Here is a 6447-nt window from a genome sequence, read left to right as displayed (position 1 = left end):
GATATTCAGACGTTGGATTTCTCTTTAGTGGCTGCTTCATGAAACTGCCTAGATGCCTGGCAAAGAAAACCACTGTGCACTCGGCAAGAACACTTCACATTAAAATTGCTGCACACACTATTGTGCACTCACCAGTGTAGGGTCCTTCAAGAGCAGTGAATGTCCCACCACCACCCACCACACAGTCAAGGCCAATCAATGCAAGAACCCTTCCCCCAATATTGGGCAGCTTTCCACCACACGTTTCACTGAAATTGAGAACAAAACGCGTATGAGTGGAAGTCATGCAAAAGCAATCCCCAGATGAAAAGTTACGTGTGCAAAATTATTACACGACCACCACTGCTACTATTCCAGTCTATCTACCTATCCATGTACTCCAGTGCGTTTAAAGTTAACAAAAGTTGCTAAAAATACAAGTGAAAGCGCGGCCTCGCGACTGTATGCTGGCGCAGTTAAGGAGTACAACGAATGAAGTGAATTTCATTGCGCACATAACGCAGAACGGCAAAGGAACTGTCGTTTTTTGTTTACAAATAACAACAGCAGTCTAACTTACCTGGTAGCGGCCGACACGACGCTTACGTCTTTCTTAGTTTGTGCGACGAGTTCGGACCAAAACCGTCGCCAACCTGCTGCATCTTCTACTGCAGGCTCCAATTCATTCAGGAGCTCTGCAACTTCTCGCCACAATCGCTCTCTTTCGCACCACGTAAGAGATAAGTTGCTGTTCGGTCTTGCTAAACGGGGATCCTGCTCAAGAAAGTCAAGCAGCTGTAATATATGGCGGACGGAAGCATGCCGTCCCGACCTAGCCTTTTTTGCCGGAGGTGTTGTGGAGCTGCTTTCCGCATGTTTACGAGCTGTAAAATTCCATGTTGAAATATATTATTCCGAACTTCATCATTTCTTCCGTGCAATTCATTATTTCATTACTACACAGTGTTTTTCTAAGCGTTCTGCTTGTGTAGATCGTCTGTTGGGTATAGATGCAGCCATGTAAAACTTATTTTTTACTGATTAGCTTTATTCCACAAGTTTGATTTTATGCCACGTTGTGAAATGTGTGTCGTGTCTGCATTGGTCAAGGCCTTTCGATATCTGCATGAAATGCACGCTTATGTGTGCAGTGAATCAGAAGATGAAGTGTTGTCACAAAGGTTTTTGAAATGTAGAATCACATTGCATGCAATGTACAATACTCTATGGCAGAAAATAGAAAAAGGTGGGAAAAAAATATAACATAAAAGATGCTTGAAAGACGAGACACTGGCTGTGGACTGTATAAATTCAGTTGTTATACCTTTTTCTGTATATAGAAACACAAGCATGTTTATTTTAGCAGAAAGATTCTGTTGAAGGAGAGTAGAGAATTTCTGTTCCTTAACGCAAATTCTGTGTACACTGAAAAGAAAATTTTGTGAAATCACAAAAAAATAGGAATTTACAGGCACTTTCTGGCAACGCTGCTGCCAGCAAAGTTGTTTTTTCGGAAAAAAAATTTTACAGTGTAGGGTACGTGCGGACATGTTTATATTTTGTAATAAGCCGTCGCGGTGGCTTAATGGTTATGGTGCACTGGTACTGACCCGAAAGACCCGGGTTCGATCCATGCCGCAGCAGTGGAATCTCGAGGGAGGCGAAGTGCTACAGCCCCGTGTACTGTGCGATGCCAGTGCACCCGATGTGGTTGTAATTGTCCGGAGCCCTCCACTACGGCGTACCTTATAGCCTGAGTCGCTTTGGGATTTTAAACCCCATAAAACCAGAAATTATCTAATAATAGCCCATAGCGCTGGTTATGCAGCCCAGCGTCTTGGTACGTGGACGACCAAAAACGCCGAGTGGTGGGTTTGCTAACATGGAGGCGCGTGCAACATTAGTTATCCACAGGTGTCTCATTAGTAGCAGGTGCGACCTCGGCTGCTCCACGGTCGTAAATCGAAGCTCGTCAAGAACGAAACCACGCGGGCACGCAAAGCACATAGCCGCGAAGCACTAGAACATACCGAAACTCATCTGGCCGCCGGTTGCGCTGCCAAGTATAGGGTTTCTTAGGCTTCGAACACTCAGGTTACCTTCTTTCCATCTTCCTCTTGGGGTAAAACTGCACCAGCGGTTACAAAACAAAAGTTATATACTTGAATATCCTAACGCGTAATCTTCATACATGTTTGTCAGCCTCAGAGATCCATGAAGTTTTTTTGTGCATTTCCTTATAGCGCTTGTACTCGGGAGATTGGTCTGTGGCGACGATACCCGTATTTCACTTCTTGCTCTTTTCTACCTTAGACGAGCGTTTCTCTCAATAAAAGTGATCTTCTCGAGGTTAGGAGCTCGTATGCCATCGATATAAACCAACTCTAATTTCTTCTCAGTGTCCCTTTAAGTAATGTTTAGAGTGAAGCACACGCTAACACCGAGAACGGCTTTGGGGTCATGGCGCCATGGGTAGCAAAACGATCGCTATGGCAACGTTGCGCGTGCGCAGAGGGTAGTGGGGTCAATATCAGGTAACCCGAGTAGTTAACCCTAGTAGGATATGCGAAAGCACTTGAGGCAACACCGTCTCAAAGTAAACCGCAATTAAGATGTTATTGTCAGCCGCTATCGGGAGCCGAGAGCGGGGGGGTACCGGGTCTTCACGTATAAAAGAGAAGCTGCGCAAGACCTCCGCCGCTGGCGCTTCGTCAAAGGTGAAAGGTTAAGGCTTCACTCTATACCTGGGGTTTTTCAGCTTTCGCGCTGAAGTAACGCTTCGTGCTAAAACCTTTCCCATGCTAAGCAGGCTGGCGGGGTTACAAGACCGAGAGAGCGTGCTAGCAACATGTTGCAAGATTATTACTGCCAACAAATTTTGCGTGTCTTCCTTTTAGCCGACAACTAACTGAACATTTGTGAGCACGATCGTAATAGTTATATATACTATAAAAGAGTTTGGTAGGAGCACCAGTCGTAGGGCGCCTAGGGTCCTTCCAATCGCACCGTTAAATTTGATGCCGCCGGAGGCAGGGTTCGGCACGCGTTCGGTCTCTTCTAGCGCGACCAGTTGATGGACCTTGGAAGAATGTCGCGCTTTACTGCCACACGGGCCTTCGCTATCGCTAGCGTGCGAGGGGGCGCAGGCGCGACTGCGCATGACCTGTCTGTTTTTCGCGGGTATCTGCGCTGTCATGCGCGTGATCGCCAAGCCATGCTAGTATAGATAACGGCTGGGAAAGCCGCCCCCGCGGGAGCATTCCGGCGCAAGCGCTGCTGTTGCGCAGTTGGTGTAGTTGTAGTTTTATCGGCCGTGGCTGGATGGGCCAGTAGCCGAGGTATTCATATAAACAGTGTCTGAAGCAGCAGCATCCGTCTATGCTATGCTGCGAAGGTGGACCCGCATTGACGAGATGAGGAGGAAGCAGTACTGCACGCGGTGAGTACTTTCGACCTACAGAACGGTGAGATATCTGCCGAGTAGAGCGCTAATTAGTGCTTCGTTCTTTCAAGTCGAAAGCCTTTATTGCCTTATCGTTTCCGACCGAAGGTTTTCAGCAGAAGTGTCACGTTTTTCTAGCCAGACCAGAAAAAAAACCTTTATGCTCGATGGAATTCGAACCACCATCCTTCCGTTCCGCAGCCGAGCGTGCCAATGGCTACGCTACTTCCTGCCTACGCATATGTAGTTCTCCTTGTCTAGGACGCTGGAGTGTATTTGCAGAAAGGCTTCGAATCAGACGAATGCCTTCCAAACGCCCTCCAGTGTCTCCAGCATTTAAGGCCCCTGTCACACGGGCACGTTTCAACTCCTTTTAACTCCCTTCAGCCAAGGTAGTCTTTATCTCGAGGGAGATGCGTGCCGTGACACACGGCAGTCCTTAAGGGAAGGAAATTTGAAGTTCCCCGCGATAGATCGGTCAACTCCCTCGAAGGGAGAAGGGAGTACTCTCGCTTCCAGTGCGCTTTACTTCCGTTAAGTAAACAACCTTTGTCTTCAATAAATAAATTTTAATAGTGATGGAATTAGTTATATCATAAAACGAGCATTACAGCTCGGTTACTTATGCTTAAAATTAGTGGCAGCACTGTACTCTCAAGCTAGGCGCTTGCTTGAAAGCTTGCCTCGACTGCGCCATATTTGTTTGTTTTGATCTGTGGTCGCGCACATGCTCGCACCTCGCCCGTGTACTACCTTTACGATGGACGAAGCATCCGCGCAACCCGCGCTGCCTCCGCCAGTGAAGTGTAAGCCGCCTCTCCAGCCACGAACGACTTGGAACGAGGCGGAGACCTGGGTCTTTATAAGATTATGGGAAGATAGTCTGGACTCACTGCGAGGCGAGAAGCACAATGCCAAAGTGTACGATGACAAAGTACAGGCGCTTCGTACGGAAGGCATAGTGCGGTCACATAAGCAAGTTCAGGCAAAAATTGACTACCTGACAAAAGTACAGGTAAGCATAGTCTTTTTACGTATACGCATTTAGTACCGTTGAGAGAAGGGAGTTGACAATGGAGAATGCAAACGCCAGTTCTGTTTACAAAAGTTGACAATGATAAATGCAAAGGGCACATGGCCTGTTATTTTCACTTCCCGATGCTTGAAAAATTTCCATTTTTTTGTGCTGCTTGCGTTCATTTCCGCACCACCATGTTAACCGCGATGACCGACACTATATAGATCAGACGCTCGCGGGTGTTGACAAGCATGAGTGATTTGTCATCATGGTGTAGTGGGAACTATTTACATCGTGCTAATATATCAGTACGCATAAACAGCTCAGTTTCTACATTTTTTCTGTGATTTCAGAAGAGAGGCACGTGGAAACACGACGGGATCCGGAGGAACCAAGTGGGTTTATTTCCGAGAACTCTATTGAATTGTGGGCAGCCTGCCCGGGAACCACCGTTCACTCGTTCAAGAGAGTGTGCGTTTCTCGGAAGAGACGGTTGAACAGGTAGGCTGCATTTTCTCTATCATCGTAATATTCATCATCAACCTGACTACGCCCACTGCAGGGCAAATGCCTCTCCCATGTCTCTCCAATTAACCCTGTCCTTCGCCAGCCGCAGCCACCAAAAAAAAAAAACACTTCACAGTCGTAGCACACTGCGCGTTTCTACCCGCCCTTTATTAGGTGATCTCATTCCAAAATCTGTAAAATTAAGTGGGTCGCTCTGTTATGCATTACAGAGTGCATTACAGCATACCCCCTGCTGTTTCAAAAACTTGGAGTGTTGTGAGCACTAACGTGTGCAAAGTCCATGCAAGTGCTTCCTTCTATCAGCAAGCTTTGTGTATAGTCAAACCTTTGTCGCCCTTATTTATCCAAAGTGAAATGACCAAATTGTTCCGTGATGTATTTATTTCAGATCATTTACAACATGCAGTCAGGCAGCCGGCTATCACCATCACCATCACATGATCCGGCCAGTCTTTCAGAAGAGCCCCCGACAGCTCAAGAAAACATTAATCCTCAAGGACCGACGTCTCCTGAAGCAGACTCCCCACAGCCGGAACACAACAGGAGCTTTGCAAGCCAGGGAGCACGTCCAATGAAACGGGATAGGGTTTCCCAGCAAGAAACGTTTCACGTGGCAATTTTAGAAAATCAAAGAGCTGATCTCAGCTCTCAATGAAGCTTCACAGCATGAGCGTGCACTACGAGAGAGGCAAGTGAAAGCTCAAGGAAAGTTAGTGCACCTACTGGGAGAGTTTTTAAATAAACCTTAAGTGTAGGTTTCCATTGTGCAGTCTGTGCTTCACTTAGTGCACTCCAGTTTGATCAAGACACTGAAAAGCAGCTCGCACCTCTTTCCCACTTACAACGTCCGTAAAATGTTATGGATGCTCATACACATAGTTGTGCTACTCTGCTTCATTTATCCACTGCTGTAATAAGCTGTCATTGAAGTGTTCGTAGATATTATTCAAAACACAGCATGCACGCACAATGGTGGGCACGTTCTTCATATCACACTCCATGCGCTTCATGAGAAATCTGAAACGCGCTTTCAGCCTTCCAAAGGCGTTCTCAACAAACGTTCTTGATCTTGAAAGCTCGTAATTGAAGGTATTCTCGGCTTGGGTGCTTGGCTTAGCAATGCGCTTGATGAGGTTTGGTGTCAACGGGAATGCTTGGTCGCACAGGACCAGTGGCGGCACATCAATACCACCAACTGTAAGGCTTGGCTGCCTAAATTTAGGGCCCGCAATAATTTTCGCCAGGTCTGAGCTCTGAAACACATGCGAGTCGTGACACCTTCCTGGGCAGCCAATGTTGGTTGCCCGAAACTTATACTTATGGTCCACTAAAGCAAGTAGGATGCCGATGTACCTGCAAGCAAAATGGACAACATAATCAATTTGCAATCACACAAGACCTCTGCTTTAATAATAAATCCATGCACTTCCAAACCAGGGTGCAAAATTTGGATCATTCGACAATTATTCGTCTGTGAATA

At 46.7% G+C, this 6447-nt stretch overlaps 1 long non-coding RNA gene across 1 annotated transcript; it reads left to right on the top strand.

Moving 5' to 3' along the window:
* The first annotated feature begins 3208 nt into the window (after positions 1-3208).
* Positions 3209-5736, top strand: LOC149355727 (uncharacterized). Its single transcript, XR_016289746.1, has 3 exons — positions 3209-3418; positions 4793-4940; positions 5356-5736. It is a non-coding gene; the product is annotated as an uncharacterized LOC149355727 (long non-coding RNA).
* Positions 5737-6447: the final 711 nt, after the last annotated feature.

This window comes from Amblyomma mixtum, chromosome 3 (genome assembly GCF_055824585.1).
Source record: "Amblyomma mixtum isolate Tamu chromosome 3, ASM5582458v1, whole genome shotgun sequence".
Taxonomy (NCBI): domain Eukaryota; kingdom Metazoa; phylum Arthropoda; class Arachnida; order Ixodida; family Ixodidae; genus Amblyomma; species Amblyomma mixtum.
The sequence above is the reverse complement of the archived record's forward strand: the minus strand, read 5'-3'. Positions and strand labels throughout refer to the sequence as shown.